At 44.9% G+C, this 18,838-nt stretch overlaps 1 protein-coding gene and 1 long non-coding RNA gene across 2 annotated transcripts in view; one reads left to right on the forward strand and one right to left on the reverse strand.

Moving 5' to 3' along the window:
• Window positions 1–5,626, reverse strand: part of LOC308581163 (uncharacterized protein) — a 58,614-nt gene extending 52,988 nt beyond the window's left edge. Inside the window, exon 1 of the transcript XR_014004880.1 lies at window positions 5,587–5,626. The gene's annotated coding sequence lies outside the window, so the exon portion shown is untranslated. The remainder of the gene's footprint in view (window positions 1–5,586) is intronic.
• A 1,798-nt stretch (window positions 5,627–7,424) lies between these two features.
• Window positions 7,425–12,041, forward strand: LOC308581314. The gene is made up of 3 exons (XR_014004962.1): window positions 7,425–7,542; window positions 10,018–10,140; window positions 11,617–12,041. It is a non-coding gene; the product is annotated as an uncharacterized lncRNA (long non-coding RNA).
• Window positions 12,042–18,838: the final 6,797 nt, after the last annotated feature.

Genomic DNA, 18,838 nt, shown 5'->3' on the forward strand with positions numbered 1-18,838 from the left:
GAGGAAGTCCAGGAAATAAGTAAATGAAAAATATGTGATGATTGAATTGTTTTTTAAACTATTTTTATTTTGTATTTTTCTTTTTTGTATTTTTCTTTTCTTTTTTTCTTCTTCTATTTTGTAACTTCTTGAAAATCTTAATAAATATTTTACAAAAAAAAAAAGAGCAAAGGATGGGTGCAGGCCATGGCACAGACAACAACTTCCTGTTTCTATTCCTAAGCATTTATAAATCTGGATAGGACTGCCAAAAATGGATTATAGTGAGAGACTGGCATACTGCTTTTTAAAAATATTTAATTTCATCAAGTGTGATTTTCCAGAAAATGGTCTGTCTTCTTTTTTAAAAAAAAAACCAAAAAACAGTGATTAGGTGGCCTAAGCATGTAGAAGACACAAAGACCTTAATAGGGAGGAAGAAGTGAAATTTTCAGATTTTACGATAGTCACACCACACCATTCGTATATAGGTCCTGGTAACACTTTTAAGAGCCATGGCTGCCCATCCTCAGATTGTTCTGGAGAACTTAGTTAAGAGTGTTAGGAGGTCCCACACAGAGTTACAATTATCAGCACTCTTAACAAAACTGTGGTTCCCAGGATTCTTAGCAGGGAGGCGTGCTACTAAAGGGATGTAATTGTGCTTTAAATGTATGGCATGACTTTGGTATGGCCCAACGTGAAGAGATGCACACGCTTCTGCCCATTTGTGGCAAATTACACCATCAATAGAGCAGCCTCGCGTTGCAGAAGTTCCCCCTCCAGCAGCAGTTCACCGTTGTTCGTTGGCCATTGAGGCGGATCTTTGTCATCCCACAGAAATAGGATTGAGGCATGAAGCAGCCGTAGGTATGGAACTGCTGAAATCCATCTAAAAGGAGAAGCATAGAATCATAGAATGACATGAGAAATGATGTCCACGTGCTTTCCATTCCAACATCATTTCTCATGCCTTGGGCGTATAGATCAGGGGTAGCTCCAGTTATCGTTGGACTACAACTCCCATATGTCGCAGCCAGCACCGTGGACAGCAGTCAGGGATGACAGGAGCTGTGTCACAACAGCTTCTGTTCCCATCGGCTTCTGCATACAGTGGTACCTCTGGTTAAGAACTTAAATCGTTCTGGAGGTCTGTTCTTAACCTGAAACTGCTCTTAACCCGAGGTACCACTTTAGCTAATGGGGCCTCCCACTGGCACCGCACAATTTCTGTTCTCATCCTGAAGCAAAGTTCTTAACTCGAGGTAATATTTCTGGGTTCTTTGTAACCTGAAGCGTCTGTAACCTGAAGTGTCTGTAACCCGAGGTACCACTGTATTGTGGTGTTAGCTGTATAAGCCCTTGGCCAGTGGGTGGAGGGAGGTAGGAAAATTTAAGTCAGTTACAGTTTCCCACTCCCAACATGACGTCCTGACTCTGTTAGCCCTACATGGCTTCTAGCTGCCACTAAAAATACTCATTCTATGTTTGTAAGGAAACAATCTTTTAGCAGGGCAGAACCTTTGGAACTCCCTGCCTTTTGCCGTCAGGCAGGTGCCTTCACTGAAAACACAGAATCATAGAAATGTTGAGTTGGAAGACACCACAAAGGGTCATGTAGCCCAACTCCTGCAATTGGTTTAGCCAAAACTATCCAGACATGCAGGACGCAGGTGGTACTGTGGGTTAAACCACAGAGCCTAGGACTTGCCGATCGGAAGGTTGGCGGTTCGAATCCCCGTGATGGGGTGAGCTCCCGTTGCTTGGTCCCAGCTCCTGCCAACCTAGCAGTTCGAAAGCACGTCAAAGTGCAAGTAGATAAATAGGTACCGCTCCGGTGGGAAGGTAAACGGCGTTTCCATGTGCTGCTCTGGTTCACCAGAAGCGGCTTAGTCATGCTGGCCACATGACCCGGAAGCTGTACGCCGGCTCCCTCGGCCAAGAAAGAGAGATGAGAGCCGCAACCCCAGAGTCAGTCACGACTGGACCTAATGGACAGGGGTCCCTTTATCCAGACATGCAGAATGTTCACATGCATTTAAATCTTGTTTTTCAGCTATTGTTGATTTTAATCCATTTCTGGAAAGTTTTAAATTGTTGATTTAACTGATTGTTTCATTGTTTTATTCTTTTCGTAAACCGCTTTGAATTTCTTAAAAAAATTGGCCGGAAGAATTAGAAACAATTAATTTTTTTCCGCAGGACTGGAATGACACTTGTAGTTTAACGTTGGAGAATGGTTGCAATGCAATTTCAATAGAATTGGATTCATAGAGAAAACACAGGAAGAAAAAAATTAACATAAAGAGCCACAAAGGGGAGTCCATGGGAATTTATGGAATTCTCTTTTTGTTTTGGTTGTTTGACAATTGCTTGTAAATTTCAAAATCTGAATTTTATTTTTTAAAGGTTTTTTAAGAAAAAAATTACAATCAAACAGTATATCAACTTTAAGAAGCACAATTAAATAGTTGCAGGAAACCACAGGAGGGGCAGATCTTGTACCTGGAACCTAGGTTGGTGTAGTTCCAAATTGAGGAAAACTGGGACAGCAAAACTCTCACTTACCCAGACTGACAGTAATAGCCACACATCGTTTTCGGCCTATACACATTCTCCTACCAGCGAGACACATGCAGTCTAGTTCATAGAGACACGCTTTGCAGTAGAGGATCCCTAGAACAGGGAACAGGATGAGACCTACTAGCAACTCCTTGTAAGCAAAGATTTAATGGAAGATGCTGCCCCACAGAGCTCCAAGTACACCTGGGAGAGATCCCTGCCAGAACCCATGGAGAGCTGCTGCCAGTCAGTGTAAGGTAAAGGTAAAGGGTGCCTGAATGTTTAAGTCCAGTCAAAGGCAACTGTGGGGTTGCGGGGCTCATCTCGCTTTCAGGCCGAGGGAGCCAGCGTTTGTCCGCAGACAGCTTTCCGAGGCATGTGGCCAGCAGGACTAAACCGCTTCTGGTGCAACGGGACACCGTGACAGAAACCAGAGCACATGGAGACTCTGTTTACCTTCCCACCAGAGCGGTACCTGTTTATCTACTTGCACTGGCGTGCTTTCAAACTGCTAGGTTGGCAGGAGCTGGGAAAGAGCAACGGGAGCTCACCGTGTTGTGGGGATTCGAACCACCAACCTTCTGATCAGCAAGCCCAAGGGGCTTAGACCACAGTGCTACCCATGTCAGTGTAGAATACTGAGCTAGAAGGACCCAGAGTCTGAACATGTTAGCCTAGTTGTGATGACCCACCTCTAGAACTCCGCTTTCTTAAATTGTTTTGTTATTCTTTAAGATGCATTTTTATAAAAAAAATTGTAAACCACTTTATTCAATATTTAAAATTTCCAGGTGTATGACAGCTGGACAGCCTGGAAAAGGGGCCCATAGAAAAGGCAATAATATAAGAAGCAGCACAATCACAGATCATAATTGCAACTAGAGAACTTACCAACCAGTTCCAGGCAGAGCAGAATCGAAGCGGCGAAAAAGGAAAGCCTGGGCCACGTTGTCCTTCTCAGTCAGGGATGATCTGCTCCTGCTCAACAGACAAAGAGCAGAGTGCATAACCTGACTATTGTTTCACTTGCATGCCACTTTTGTACATTACGGCACTCGAGGCACCTTGCCAGTGTGGTGTAGTGGTTAAGAGCGGTTGACTCGTAATCTGGTGAACCGGGTTCGCTTCCCCACTCCTCCACCTGCAGCTGCTGGGTGACCTTGGGCTAGTCACACTTCTCTGAAGTCTCTCAGCCCCACTCACCTCACAGAGTGTTTGTTGTGGGGGAGGAAGGGAAAGGAGAATGTTAGCCGCTTTGAGACTCCTTCGGGTAGTGATAAAGCGGGATATCAAATCCAAACTCCTCCTCTTCTTCTTGCAACCCACAGCAAAAGCAACATGTGCACCTGCAGGCGGTGTCTTTGGGTAACAGTTTGAAACGTAGCTAAGAATGAAGCAAAATCCAAGAATCCCATTTCCCTTACAGAACTGCAAGATAATGGAACATCAGCAAATCACAAGGCTGCCATCCATCAGATTATACAATCAATTAAACAAACGAGGCAGGATCTGCAGATATCCAGCACACCTTTAAAGGCCAATTTCCACCATTTATTTCATTTATTGTTAATTGATTGATTGATTGATTGATTTGTTTTGCTTTTGTTTTAACTATTTATTTGGGCTTCTACCTTGTATTTTTATCTTGTGAACTGCCCTGAAATCTTAAGATTGATTGATCAATCGAATGAATGAATGAATGAATGAATGAATGAATGAATAAATAAATAAACAAATAAATAAATAAATATTTATATACTGCCCTTCATCCAAAGATCACAGGACAGTTTATAAAACATGTATGCATTGCTTTACTCACACACAACTAACTTTTACTCTGAGCGGACACATTGCAATGAATGGCCATGACTAACATAGATCCATTAATTTCCATGCACCTACTCTGAGTAAGAGAGAAGGAAAACTCTGGTCCTCCATCTCCACTGCCTTGCGAGACATCTTTGGGAGAAGAAAAGGCTAGGGGGTTAAACCCTACCCAAATCTGGAGTACAGTCCCTAAGACACCTTGTACGGTCATACCTCATGTTGCGTCCACTTCAGGTTACGTGTTTTCGTGTTGTGTCCCGCGGCAACCCAGAAGTACCGGAACAGGTTACTTCCGGGTTTCGCCTCTTGTGTATGTGCTGACACGCTAAATCATGCCGTGCGCCTGCGCAGACGCAGTACTTTGGCTTACGTCAGTTCCGTGTTACGGACGGGCCTCCGGAACGGATCCCATCCATAACACGAGGTTCCACTGAAACCTCCTTCTGGCAACTGCTGCTGGTGCCAGATGTATTGTTATTGTTCTGCTTTCCTTTGGTCCACATCAGAGAGGCCAAGATAGGCCGGTCTTGTTGTCTGGGTAACCCAGGACCTCCATACACCTTGCCTAGGCTTGTGCCCCAAGGAGGTCACTTTAAAGCCCTAAACAGCCTCGATCCAGTATACCTGAAGGAGCATCTCTACCCTCATTGTTCAGCCCAGACACTGAGGTCCAGCTCTGAGGGCCTTCTGGCTGTTCCCTCTCTGCGAGAAGCCTGGTTACAGGGAACCAGGCAGATGGCCTTCTCGGTAGTGGCGCCCGCCCTGTGGAACGCTCTCTCACCAGATGTCAAGGAAATAAAGAACTATCTGACTTTTAGAAGACATCTGAAGGCAGCTCTGTATGTTGTTGTTTAGTCGTGTCCGACTCTTCGTAACCCCATGGACCAGAGCACGCCAGGCACTCCTGTCTTCCACTGCCTCCCGCAGTTTGGTCAAACTCATGTTCGTAGCTTCGAGAACACTGTCCAACCATCTCGTCCTCCGTCATCCCCTTCTCCTTGTGCCCTCCATCTTTCCCAACATCAGGGTCTTTTCCAGGGAGTCTTCTCTTCTCGTGAGGTGGCCAAAGTATTGGAGCTTCAGCTTCAGGATCTGTCCTTCCAGTGAGCACTCAGGGCTGATTTCCTTCAGAATGGATAGGTCTGATCTTCTTGCAGTCCGTGGGACTCTCCAGAGTCTCCTCCAGCACCATAAAGAACTATCTGACTTTTAGAAGACATCTGAAGGCAGCTCTGTATAGGGAAGTTTTTAATGTTTGATTCTATTTTTAATATTCTGTTGGGAGCCGCCCAGAGTGGCTGGGGAAACCCAGCCAGATGGGTGAGGTATAAATATTAAATTACTACTGCTACTACTACTACTACTACTACTACTACTACTACTACTTTGGTGCTGCTAACGCAGCCATTTGACATCACCCCTGGAGGCGCACTCCATTGTCACTCAAGACACACAGGTGCAAACCACAAGTCAAAGTTAATTAAAGACAATCTGTGGTATGTACACAGACTGAAAGTTTTGTGCTCCCTGCCCCCCAAATAAATATGAAAAAGTCTCCTGGGCTGTGGATTCCCACTTTCACTGTTGTTGAGACTCACCAGAAAGCTGGTTGCCAAGGACAGAAAACTGTCCATGGCACATTTTGCTACCTTTTCTCTTTGTTGGTGTAATGAAGTTGATGGTAGGAGACTCAGTCAGGGTTGGGTGAAGGCAGAGGAACAGAAAATGTAGGCCTGGGAGGAGTCCTGGCTTGAGGAAGAAGGCCCTCCTTACAGAACCCAGTTTGTATAATGTGAACCCAGCTGGGCAGATTCAGAAACTTTCAAAAAGAACATTAGGTACGTTCAAGAACTACAACCATGCCACATTCTTGCAAATCACTAGATGCTTCCTTGATCTAGTGCTGCACAGTGTGTTCAGATTAAGCCGGTCTCGTTACACCCACCTCAGCGAGGCTGCTAATCGCCTCCAGCTATTAATTAATAACCCAAGATCACAGCATCTTTCCAATAGTTCCTGGACTTTCATGCAGGGTCAAGATGTCCCTCACCTGGCTAGTCCTCGCTCTCTGAGGACATCTATCTCCAATAACACATATAATTCTGTATCTTATCAGAGACTCTTTCAAGTTGCCAAAACCACAATTCCTGCTCAGCCTTCTTAATCCTGAGAAATACCAAGCCATAGTTTGACCTGCTTTTCTGATGCATGGAAAAAAGGAAATACTTGTTTCTTTCAAAAGTTTCGTTCTGTTTAAGCATGCAGGATTCCTCAAATTTATCCATTATTTCTTTAAGTTTGTATTTTCAAACCCACCCACCCCAGAAACAGAAAGAGCTTCTTTTATTTATACTTTTCAAGTTTATACATTCCAATAGTTTTATACATTTCACTAATTTTACATTCATTTTGACATTTCAAAACTTGACTTCCATCCCCCTCTTTCTGCAGTTCCTTAAATTTGTTTTGAATATCTTCTGCATATCCAAATTTACTTAATTTACTCATTTATTCATCTTTTCAAAGACATACTCTTCTAAAACCGCAGGTTGTTACAATAATCCTGCCAATGTTTTATTCTGTTTATAATTTATCCGTAAATATTCAATAAACCATTTCCATTAACCTACAGCAAAGTTATTATTAATGCCCAGTGCCTTCTCTTCACAGAACAAAATGGATTACAGTGGTACCTCGGGTTAAGTACTTAATTCATTCTGGAGGTCCGTTCTTAACCTGAAACTGTTCTTAACCTGAAGCACCACTTTAGCTAATGGGGTCTCCCACTGCCACCGCCGTGCCACTGCCGCACAATTTCTGTTCTCACCCTGAAGCAAAGTTCTTAACCCGAGGTACTATTTCTGGGTTAGCGGAGTCTCTAACCTGGAGTGTCTGTAACCCGAGGTACCACTGTATTTGATCCTATCACTTTTGCCTTCTGATTCTCTTGCTGCTAAGTAGAACTCATACCTTTATCTGCTGGCTTAATCCACCAGCTGCCCACAGGGTGTGTTTCTCTAAAAGCCCACCTTCTAGCAGGGAGACTTTATCAGGCATCTCTTTCCGCCTTCATGAAAATTTCCACCAACTGAGAAGAAGCAAGAGATTCCAGCATGGTCCTGGCTCTTCTTTTTGCCACCTGTCTGCTACTTTGCCTAGATCTGAGCCTGGCAGGTAAGTCTCATTCCGGTGTAACCGTTTTCATCGAATTGCATTTGCCATTTTAGTGCCCATTCGCTCAGTTTGGAGAGGTCCTGTGAGAGCTCTTCACAGTCTCTTTTTGTTTGGAACTATAATAATAATAAAAGGGACACGGGTGGCGCTGTGGCTTAAACCACAGAGCCTAGGGCTTGCTGATCAGAAGGTTGGCGGTTCCAATCTCCACGACGGGGTGAACTCGGTTGCTCGGTCCCTGCTCCTGCCAACCTAGCAGTTCGAAAGCACGTCAAAGTGCAAGTAGATAGGTACCGCTCCAGCGGGAAGGTAAATGGCGTTTCTGTGAGCTGCTCTGGTTCGCCAGAAGTGGCTTAGTCATGCTGGCCACATGACCCGGAAAAACTATCTGTGGAAGCAGACAAATGGCGACACCCTTGGCTGGTAAAGCAAGATGAGCGCCACAACCCGAGTCATCTTTGACTGGACCTAACGGTCAGGAGTCCCTTTACCTTTACCTATAAAAATAATATTAATAATTTTATTATTTATACCCTACTCATCTGGCAGGGTTTCCCCAGCCACTCTGGGCGCCTAAACATTTCCACGTCCAAAAACATTTCTACGTTGGTTTGTGATTTTCCTCATGGAAATTCATAGAATAGAATGGTCGTGTCAGAAGGCACCACGGGGGTCATTGAGCCCAACCCTCTGCAATGCAGGATTTTTTTTGCCCAACATGGGCCTCAAACCCAGAACCCTGGAATTAGGAATCATATGCTCTACAAACTGAGCTATCCCTTCAGCATTTTCTTTAAATATTGTTGTTGTTTAGTCATTTAGTCGTGTCCGACCCTTCATGACCCCATGGACCAGAGCACGCCAGGCCCTCCTGTCTTCCACTGCCCCCCGCAGTTTGGTCAAACGCATGCTGGTAGCTTTGAGAACATTGTCCAACCATCTCGTCCTCTGTCGTCCCCTTCTCCTTGTGCCCTCCATCTTTCCCAACATCAGGGTCTATTCCAGGGAGTCTTCTCTTCTCATGAGGTGGCCAAAGTATTGGAGCCTCAGCTTCAGGATCTGTCCTTCCAGTGAGCACTCAGGGCTGATTTCCTTAAGAATAGATAGGTTTGATCTTCTTGCAGTCCATGGGACTCTCAAGAGACTCCTCCAGCACCAGAATTCAAAAGCATCAATTCTTCGGTGATCAGCTTTCTTTATGGTCCAGCTCTCACTTCCATATATCACTACTGGGGAAACCATAGCTTGAACTATACGGACCTTTGTTGGCAAGGCAATTTTGGCCAATATAGGCATTTTTGCAAATCAAGTTTCCCGGTTATAATGCATATTATATGTTGTTTTCCACTTAATATTTAAGTGCAAACCGAACCAAATTTCTCAACACACACTAGACGTAGACAACTCCGATTTTGCCATCACATCTTCTCAACAGGAACTGGCTTCTCGACAGATCTAGCTGTAGGATATTGTTACATGCACAGTTCCCTTCTCCAAGTGTGACTTGGTTCCAGGGGATCTAGTCCTTACTCAGAGTTTGGTTCCCTCAGAATAAGGTTACATTGGAGACTGGCATTTTGTAAAATTTGCATTTATTTACGATTATGCAGGTTGAGCACAGGTGGAGGCTCACAGAATTAGCACAGCAACAGATGCTGCTCCCCCATGGGGTGTTGTTTTTTGGGGGGGCACTGCACCCTAAAGATTCTGCCAGATCTCCGACTCAGCTTTTCCACCTAGAGCCAAACTTCGCTAAGTCAGGACTGCTTGTATTTCACCCAGAAGAAGAAGGAGCACATTCCATAGTGAAAATAAACATGCAAAAAAGTGCATTATACATGGGGAAGCGGCTTAGCAAAAAATGTATACACATACAATATTAGGATAAATTAGCACCAAAACGATAATGTCTTTTTATGGGGATGGGGGGTGGGATTGCCAACAGATGTGGTAATGCGGAAAATAGAACTTAAGGTTGGAAAAATGAGAGCTGGAGAGAAACCAACATTGACAGATTTGCCCAGTCCTGAATGTGTGAAATGGCTCCATGTTAGGTAAAGGTAAAGGACCCCTGGACGGTTAAGTCCAGTCAAAGGCGACTATGGGGTTGCGGCACTCATCTCGCTTTCAGGCATTTGTCCACTGACAGCTTTCCGGGTCATGTGGCCAGCAGGACTAAACCGCTTCTGGTGCAACGGGACACTGTGATGAGTGCCAGAGCACTCATGGAAACGCCATTTACCTTCCCGTCACAGCGGTACCTATTTATCTACTCGCACTGGCGTGCTTTCAAACTGCTAGGTTGGCAGGAACTGGGAAAGAGCAACGGGAGCTCACCCCGTCGTGGGGATTCGAACCGCCAACCTTCCAATCGGCAAGCCCAAGAGGCTCAGTGGTTTAGACCACAGTGCCACCCGCGTCCCCACATTAAACCCAAACGACAGGGTATCTCACCTGCACTGCTTCCTGTGACAGAGCGCACCAGATGCTACAGCTGTCTCATGAACTACCCTGGATCTGGGTGTGTAACTGGAGGAAAGGCATGTTCGGCCGACCTAGACAGAGGACAGAATTGTATAACGCTCCATTTTTTCCACGGTAAGTCGTGGTCCCGTGACCACTCATTCTTTCTTCTGAATGGGCATTTTGTTTGTTTGCTGCCCCGTCACGAGGCAACTGTCTCGCTTTGCCAAATGGTAGAGCCAGCTGTGGAGCAGGTTAGATAGATAAGATAAAGATTTATTAATATTAGCCAATGGCCATAGCAACAGTAAAACATTACAGTATGTGCAGAAAAGGAAATTTGATATAAAAGAACAATTTAAAGTCCTGAATCAGCAGTCAGTTAGTGGCCCTTATTCTGATTGCCCCTGCTATGAACCTAGTAACCTTTGCTGTTATCTGCTCATTTTGATCTGATAGAAGAAAGGACATTGTGGCAGTGGTTGAGCGCCCTGGGATGGTTAGTACAAGTGGGGTGATGATCTCGTTCCTCAGGTCTTTGTAGAGAGTACAGGACAGGAGGACGTGTGCCGCTGTTTCGGTGCTACCGTCTCCACAGGGGAAAAGACGTTTCTCAGGTGGGATCTTTTTGGAATCCACCCTCAAGTACCTCAGATGGCAAAACACTTGCTTGCAAGTGTAAAAGCACGTCTGCATTTTGGGATAATAAGTTTGTGCAGATATGGGGCCAGAGAATCAAAATGAAGAGGTGGTAAATGAACATACCAAGGGCAGAATTTCCTTATACAGTGGTACCTCGGGTTACATACGCTTCAAGTTACATACGCTTCAGGTTACAGACTCCGCTAACCCAGAAAAAGTGCTTCAGGTTGAGAACAGAAATCGTGCTCCGGCGGTGCGGTGGCAGCAGTAGGCCCCATTAGCTAAAGTGGTGCTTCAGGTTAAGAACAGTTTCAGGTTAAGTACAGACCTCCGGAATGAATTAAGTACTTAACCCGAGGGACCACTGTAGTGGTCTGGAGCAGGTTTGAAAGTGTCCCGAGTAATGTGCCCCCCCTCCCTGGGCCCTAACAACTCTCACCCATGCTCCATCCCCCCCCATAACCCCCCCAATAGCCAGTCCCCCTTAGTAGAATCATAGGATTGTAGAGTTCAATGCAGAAGTTTCGGCTGAAGCATCCATGACAGATGGCCACCCTACCTCTGCTTAAAAACCTCCAAGGAAGGAGAGTTCACAGGAGACCATTCCATCTCCAGAATGGAGACCAGAAGCATCATTCCCAAATCTAAACTCTGTATTTTAGTACCACCGTCCGGATAAGCCATCCATATACAGTGGTACCTCTGGTTACGTACTTAATTCGTTCTGGAGGTCCCTTCTTAACCTGAAACTGTTCTTAACCTGAAGCACCACTTTAGCTAATGGGGCCTCCTGCTGCTGCCACACCGCCGGAGCACAATTTCTGTTCTCATCCTGAAGCAAAATTCTTAACCTGAGGTAATATTCCTGGGTTAGCGGAGTCTGTAACCCGAAGCGTATGTAACCTGAGATACCACTGTACATGCAAGGGTAGCTCACCACTAGCCTCGCGTTTTATTGCCTTTTTGCAGAAGAACAAGAGCTGTTGCGTGTCCAAGGTTGCACCAGGCCTGGTATCGACGTCTGTGGCACAGAACAGAAAAGCGGTGACTATACCATCAAATTTGAGTGCTGTGTGGAACCGGAGATGTGCAACAGGGTTTTCTGGGAAAGCGGTACAGATTATCCCGAGGATATGGATTCGTTGTGATCAGTCTCCAAAGCAGTCTGAGAAGGGCCTGTGGGTCATGCTGCTTTCCTGACGCTCCATCATGTGCGTGCGCACACTGGCGTACTCCCCCCCCCCTCACTTAAGCTTCCCTCTTGTATGATTAAGGATGGGAGAGAAAACCGTATTTTAATGCAAACTCACCTCTCACTCATGGAAAAACCCCAGCCTAGCTATCCTTCAAAACGCATACTTCTACAAAATTTCTCAATGCTGTTCCCACGCCCCCCCCAAAAAAAAAAGCGTACCAAAAAATGTAAATTAGGGGGAAGTGTTTTAAAAAGCACCCTTATTTTCATGGAACTAACACCAAAAATGCATTTTATTAGGGGAAATTGCTTGTAAACAAAATGCACATGAAGACAAAAATTCGTATGTAGTTTTGTTCACTCAAGAAACAAAACAAAAGCAAAAGCAAACTATTGTGGGAATGGGGACAACTGAATTTAAGATTGGGAAAATGACAAAGGGAGAGAAACCCAAACTTGGTTGATTTGTCCACTCCTATAACATTTCACCGAGACCAGACGAATGAATTATCTTCCAGAAAATCTCATAGCCTTGTGTGTACACACCAAATAAATAAAATCCAAATAAACTACATGGTGGTCCCAAAGGAAGTCTCTGAAATGCTTTATCTGAGAAACTGCAGACTGCTTTGCAATAGTCTCAGACTTTAGCACTTGCAAAGTCAATTCCCCAATGCAGGACATGGCTTATCCATTGGATCACACTGGAGGAATTCCAGTTGATCAGTCTAGACTGTTGGCAAGCTGTGTTCACTGTCTGTTAAAGATGACTACCACAGATAATTACTGAATGCAGCAAATTCACAGACAACAGGTGTATCCACTGCTTACTATTAGCCACAATAGTAGCTGGATTGGTACCTTCCAGATTTTGGACTACAAATCATATCATGACCAGTGGTCCAGGATGATGGGAGATGTAGTCCAGCAACACCTGGAATGTATCACATTAGCTACACCTGCATACGGGTCTGCTTCTTGCTTCTGTACAGAGCAACACAAAAGCTAGTGACCTACCAAAATCTGTCTTCCAGTTTCAAGGGGCTTCAGTTTTTTGTTTTTTTTTAAGTAATATTTATTAGAGTTTCGAATAATACAGAAAAAAAAGAAAAAAAGAAAAAAAGAAAAGAATTCATCCTTTACAATCCCATTTTCAATAACTTTTTTCCGCGACTTCCCCTCACCTCCCCTTCTTGTATTCCAAGTCCAAATATTTATCCAACAAGTTCTTATCTCTAATTTCTTAACCTTAATTTGTTATTATATTTATTTATATTAAATTTTTAACCTCAATTCATTATTATATTTAGTTCAATTTATATCAACTTTTAACTTATGTACCTCAATCATTTATAAAATACTTTTTCTAAGGTCGACCCTATTTCCCTTCCACGAATTATACTAATAGCAACACAGAATTAAACACAGAATAAAGAAGATCAAGCCCCCTTTGGATTTCCAAACCCCACCCTCCCTTCCCCGGTTTCAATCCCAAAACCATAGTCCATTAGTCCATCTATTATCAGCCTGGCAACCTCACGTCCGAGGCTCTTAAATCTCTCTCAGTCCCTTTCTGCCGGCTTCTTTGAAAGTCCCTTGTATTTAACACCCAGTCTCGAAGGGGCACTCTCTCTATAGTATCCATGTTCCTTCCAGCCAGGCCTCCTTGTTTAAAGGTGGAGCTCAAATCCTGTTTCTTAGATCCAAATGTCCCAAAAGCTCCAGCTTCCACCTTGATCAAATTAATAGTCCCTAGATCTTCAGATCCCCACAAAAGAAGATCTTTCCATTCCTCATTTCTAAGTTCAAACCAAGTTTTCCTCTTCCAATCCTTATTTTCTTTTATGTCCATCTTGGCAGGCCTCCGGCTCTCATTTGCCTTCTGTAACATTTCAGCCCCTCCTTTCTGCTCCTCCTGTTCAGCGTATATCTCTTCCTCCTCCTCAGTCTCTAGTTTCTTTTCTTGTCCAGCTGCCTGGGTTTTGTACGTCAAGTCCTTTTCCAACTCAATAGATATATTTGCTGTTGACTTCAAATTTGTAGCACTTGTAGACAAAACATGACCTTGCTCGTACATCTTTCGCAGCTTTCCCATGAGAAAAACAACCTCATCCAAGTCAGCCAGTATTTTCCGACCTATTTCCATTCTTGTAATGTCCCTGAACCCCCTCTAGAGGGATTCTGGTTATTTAGTATTCCTTTCACTTCCAGTCCAAAAGTCAAGTTAATTTGTTTCAGTCCTTCTTTATTTTCAACAACTTGTAACAATATAACCGGCTAAACCAAAGCTTTCTATTTTTTCCGACTTTGACAGCTAATTTGACAGCTGTCAAAATCTTCTGTATCTCCTCAGCAGGCTCCTATCGCGGATCACTCCCGGTCCCGGGAAGGGTGGCACTTGATCAGAAAATAAGCTCTTATCCTCCAGCACAGTAACTTATACTTTTAAATCCGTGGTGTCAGAGCTGCTTCCAGATCCTAGCTCACAGAGGATCACGCTAGCCAGCGGTCACTTGTAAAAGTCTTTATTGAGTTACAGTTTCCATTCTCAAGCTGCTGCGCGCAACTCTACGTCTTAAGGGTTAGACCGGCGAAGCTCCGTCTGAGTCTCCGCCCCCTGTGCACCAGCTTACTAACCTAGCCTTACTCCACCTCTTCCGTCTGACCGTTCTTCTCTGGGTCCCTCTGCCCCCCGTGGTCTCTTCCTTCCGGGATTCTTCTGACGCTGACCCCCCGGACCCCCCTGTCTCCTTGCGCCGGGCTTTAGGACCTGGCTCCCTTTCCGGGCTGCTTACTGCGCCACCTTCCTGTGCATTTGAACTTGGCGCGCGCGCCCAACTTTCCACTTTCCTCCTGACCGTTTCTTCACTCTCCGATGGAGGTGTGGCCACTCCTGACTCGTGCCCTCCCTCCTGTTGCGAGCTGCCAGCGCTTGATACCTGGCGCCCTTCTTCTCCCCTGCTCTCTGTTGGTGACGCTGGTCCCGATTTCCAACTGCTCCCCTCTGAGCCCCCTCTGGACCCTTCTTCCTGGGGTGTCCCCCTAGGCTCCCCCCTTGCTCTGGCCACTGGTGCTCCTTTCTGTGAATCTTCTGATTCACTGGAAAGACTCGGAGATCTCGGGTCGTCGTCATCACTCATCTTTTCTTCTGCCTCCTCCCCCTCGCTCTCTGTTTCCTCCCTTGCCCTCGCCTCTGCTCCTGAACCCCTGACACGTGGAATTAATAACTTTTATCCAAAAAGGAAAAAAAGACTCTTCTCTCGACCTTAGTTGTCAAATCCTTGCTTTAAAATGTTTACAATGGGGGGGAGATGGACTTCCTCTTTGCACCTCCCCCGCTCGTGCCGAATCCACAAAAAAGGAAAATTTTTTAATCCAGTTTCCAAATTACTCACGGGTTGTTGTTCTTGGTTTTTAGTCCAAATTTTCAAAGGAAGAAGTCAGCGCTCTCCGACGAATGGCATGCGGCTTAGCTCGGCAGGGGAAGCAGTAGACTCACAGCACCGCGTCGCTCCCCGTCCCCCATTCCGTAGCCTTTAAAAAGGCTCCTTCGCGGGTCGGGAGGGCTCTAACGGTGCCCGCCGAGTCACCAGGTCCACGGGCATCTGCGCCCGTGGTTTTTGAGGGTCCCCGCGTCGCCGGCGCGGCAGAACCCGACCCAAGGGGCTTCAGTTTTTCTGCCTGACTCTCAGGGCATCTGAGAATTTTGATGGGTGGGTGCAGGTTTTTTTTAACAGCTAACCTAACTGTTGTGAGGTGGCCAAGGGAGGTTTCTGTGTTTTGCTTTCATGCAAACACTTATTGAAAGTTCTGCAGCCTCCCTGGCTACCCACATTTCCCACTCTGAAGAGATGCCCCTTGAGGAGAGTTACCAAGGCTTATGATGTCTTCCCCAGGGCTTTAATTGAAGCATAGACACCCAGGAGGGCTGCAGAGTGCAGACCTTTGATAAGATGATTTGTAGAATGAAAGAAAGGACACTCAGAAACATTAGTCAGCTACACGTCTGTGTGTGTGTGTGTGTGTCATTTTCAAAAACAGGAACAGAGAGCATATTTAACCCCTCTCCCCTCCCTTCCCCTCCCTCCCCCTGTCCCACTTAAAACTTCATACCAAATATAGTAGTAGTAGTAGTAGTAGTAGTAGTAGTAGTAGTAACAACAACAACAACAACAATTCATTATTTGTACCCCAGCCACTCTGGGCAGCTTCCAACAAACATTAAAAATACATAAAAATGTCACACATTAAAAACTTCCCTGAAACTCTTCTGTTTTTTTAGGACTTCCATTGTTACCATCCCCAAGAGGAAAATCTCAGGTGTTTTGGGGAAAGTTTTTTTTAAGTATATTTTTTAATTCATTATATATAGTTCAGCTACCTGAAATATAAAATAAGCACAACAAAAACTCTGCTTTTTATTTTAATTAATATTTTCTCTCCCCTATGATAATCTTCTAATGCAGTTTTTTTCTTATTAATTGATAGAGTTATAAGAGGAAACACAGGAGACTTTTTTTTTTTGCACAAAATTAATATTGCCCTTCCCTTTGACCATAGGGATGGGTATATTTGTCACCTCCAGCTGGCTAAACTGGTCTGAACTGGCCTTCTGTTAGCAATGGAAAACTTTTTTGTTTCTTCAGAGTTAATGATGGGGTTAGCTTGACCCACTGAAGGTGGATCTTAAGGACAAAACACCTCTGCTAGATCTTTAACTGCTCAGCCAGCACATAACAATTCCCTTTTTTAAAAAAGGAAGGAAGGAAGTATAGGGACATCTTGCCAGCATTCAGCTATGACAATCCAGTTCATGCCTGGCATATTCTTTTGGAAGAGGCTGGAGAAGACCAGAACATCATCTGGTGCACAACACAAGATGTTCTAAGCACCAACCCACCTCTGCTTCACATAAACCCACATATACGCAGATGACAAAATGCCACAAGCCAATGGCAGGAATGAACCTAGTGGACGTCTTCAAGGTGCTGAGCTGGAACTCAAGTTGATTCAAGTCAGTAAAGGGAGCTGTGTTCCATTCACTACAAGGTACTGTTGTAAACAAAAATTGCTCTTTTCCTTTATGGGGTATCCAATTGGGGTACCCTATTGGTAGGAGAAAATAACAGAGGCCAACCAGAGAATATTGAGAAGCAAAAGCAGCTAGTAAGCTTGATCTTTATTGGTCTGTTGCAACAGGGTGCTCCCCTCACCCACAGGAAAGGAGGAACCCAGAACAATAGCGCGCAAGGCCTTATAAAGACTTTTGAAATTGTCACCCTGTAGATCAAGACCACCCCCAGAAACATCATACATACATCACAGAAGGGGTGTAACCTAAGACCAATCTCCAGATACATCACACCTACATCACAAAAAAGGCGGTCTAAAACAGAAATTTGAATGTTGTTTTTCTCCTGTCCTTGTCTGTCTGACAGGTTACTTGATTGGATTGCCTGGGGAGCCTGGCCAGTCTTTTGTAATGATAAATACTTAGTTCCTGGGCCAGGTCACAGGCTCACACCCTATTCAAACACAGACATACCCTTAAGACAGGATTTGTGAGGAAAGAGACAATGGGGAGGTTTCCCACTTTGACCTTGCAGAGAAAACATTTGCTCAGTTTAGAAATCAAAATGGTTCCAGGTTGGTCTTCCTGTGCTGATCTATGTACGTGCTTGGTTGGTACACTTATGAACATTTAACATATAACTAAGACCTCAAAATTCCTATCACAGTACTCACAACAGACAAAGCGTCCTGCCATTGGTGGTACTTTCAGGGTCAGATAAGAGATATGAAACCAGGGTGCCAACTTGAATAAAATATTGGAGGGGGAGGCAGGTGAGCCCCGCCCCACATGATGTGGTGCACGCACACATGGGTGTAGCCAGGATTTTTGTTAAGGGGTGACAGAACCTCAGATTTGTATTGATATGTATAGATTTTGATTGATTTTGGGGGGCACAACTGCCCCCCGCCTCCTCTTGGCTACGCCCACGGATACTCACCATTTGAATGGCAATGCCCATCAACTCTGGAGGTGTGGCCCCCATGGGCATAGCCAGGATTTATTTTGGGGGGGGGTAGGCTTTATGTTGGGGGGGCAGAACCGAGTTATCTGTGATATAATTGGTCTGTTTGTTAAGTATATTTATTTACTTGATTTGCTCAGGAGGGCGCTGCCCCCCTGCCTACGCCCATGGCTGACCCTCAAATATCTTATGGGGGGAGCCAAAGACCCCTCGACCCCTAGGAGTTGGCTCCTATGGATAGAACGCAGTGTACACCCTTGTGCAAATTAATTGATTATTGTATTTTAGTGTTTTGTTGGAAGCCGCCCAGAGTGGCTGGGGAAACCCAGCCAGATGGGCGGGGTATAAATAATAAATTATTATTATTAATTATTATTGAAACAAGCAATGTAGTTTATTGTACAAAACTCACATATACATGTACAAAACTCACATATACGTACATTAGTAACGGATATGACCTCCGCTATTTTTAAGCAGCATTTGAACATAGTTTGGCATGGAGTCTACTAGTTTCGAACAGTCACTGTTGGTTTTCAGATCCTTGTCCTACACTTGAATCAGAAGGAGCTTCTCCATAGTCGTACAGTCTACAGCACGGAAGCGACTTTTGTATATAGCCCACAAATTCTCAATGGGATTTACGTCCGGGGAATTCCCTGGCCATTCAAGTACCGTATTTTTTGCTCTATAACACTCACTTTTTCCCTCCTAGAAAGTAAGGGGAAATGTCTGTGCGTGTTATGGAGGGAATGCCTACGGGTGGCGGGGGGGATCTGCTGCAGTCATGAGCAGAGGATCCATGGTTCCCCTTCCTTCCCTCCTCCGTGGCTTTGAAACAGCAAAGCGGGAGGAGAGCTGCTGAGTGGGGAGGAGAGAGGGACAGAGAGCCTGGTTACAAAGCACGGATCCACATGGATCCTCAGGATTTTAGCACTGGGTCACCCCAGATTCACCATCA

The sequence above is a fragment of the Podarcis bocagei genome, assembly GCF_964188305.1.
Source record: "Podarcis bocagei genome assembly, chromosome: 2".
Lineage (NCBI taxonomy): Eukaryota > Metazoa > Chordata > Lepidosauria > Squamata > Lacertidae > Podarcis > Podarcis bocagei.